Genomic DNA, 1,324 nt, shown 5'->3' with positions numbered 1-1,324 from the left:
AGCACTCATGTGAGTAGCCTGCGTACCTCTTAAATCGGTTTCCAGATATCGATGCTGGGATATTTTCCTTAGCATCTAAAAAAAAAATAAAAAAATAAAAGGTCTTCTGGTTCTTCTGGAAATGTCTGGAAATTGCTTCTTATTGTTTAAAGAAAGAATAAAGAGTTTTTAATGTCTTATGCTTTCATTCTTTTAATTTCTTTAAACTCAAAGAGATAGAAAACAATGAAATCTCCATTCTCAAAATGTATGTTACTGAAGAAAATGGTCCATTTAATCGAAAAAGGATCTTAATGGATTAAAATCACATCCATTCCAAATGACAGTTTCAAATGAAGGATGTTCTGATTCAGTTTAGGAGAGTATTTTGAAATGAATGACTGTTGCCATCTGAAGACATAACTTCGTAACAGAAATCTCTCCTTTCTTGACTCCTGCTGGCAAGCAATGATTGCATCTTACAGAGAAGATGAGGCTTTATAGAAACTGCAAAAGCTAAACAGGTGGTAGCAGGTGGGCGGGCGGCACTCTGCTTCCATCCCAGTACCTTCCCACCCTGGGAACTACGGGGGGAAAAAAAAAAAAAACAAAACAGTAAAATCTGAACATTACAGCCTTCATCTGTTGAGAAGTCTTCCAAAGCCATTCTGTCCAGCCCTAACAACTTGCCATCTGGAGTAGTGTCTGGCTGGCCCCACAAGACTCTGGGCAGTTAAGCAAAAGATCCTTTCAATGGATAATCTGTTGCAACTCAGGGAAAAAAAAAAATCTCTGCCCATTGTAGTATTTGTACACTAAAATATGTGAAAATTCTGGTCAGATAGTATTAAGGGCAGAAGAAATAACTGTTTTAGTGAAACAGAGGAAAATTAGCTTAATGGTATATGGCCGAGAATACTACTGTTTTGCACTGTACAGTACTGAAATAAGCAGAATCAAATTATTAGAAACCCTTCAGGACTCACAATTTTAATATCATATAAACTACACAACATTGCAGAGAGAGTAGTACCTTGAGAAAAATGGGGACTATGTCATCAATTCCAATGTCATTAAAATAACTCTAAATATATTTAAACAGTTAAAATGTGGCTATGGATTTATCTAATAAAGATTGTAAAAACATTTGGATAGGTTGGGACATAGACATACGCAAAAACATGTAAGTATACAAATAGTCTTAAAACTGCCCTTTTTAATACACCATTTTAAAGTATATATGTGTATTTTAAGTGAATTTTAAAAAAAAAGTGTCTTTTTAGTAATATCCCTAAATAGGTAAAGAGCATAAAAGAGGATGTGAAAAAAAGAAATCTGCTTGCTG

The sequence above is a fragment of the Egretta garzetta genome, unplaced genomic scaffold, assembly GCF_000687185.1.
Source record: "Egretta garzetta isolate BGI_Z169 unplaced genomic scaffold, ASM68718v1 scaffold204, whole genome shotgun sequence".
Taxonomy (NCBI): Eukaryota; Metazoa; Chordata; class Aves; order Pelecaniformes; family Ardeidae; genus Egretta; species Egretta garzetta.
The sequence above is the reverse complement of the archived record's forward strand: the minus strand, read 5'-3'. Positions refer to the sequence as shown.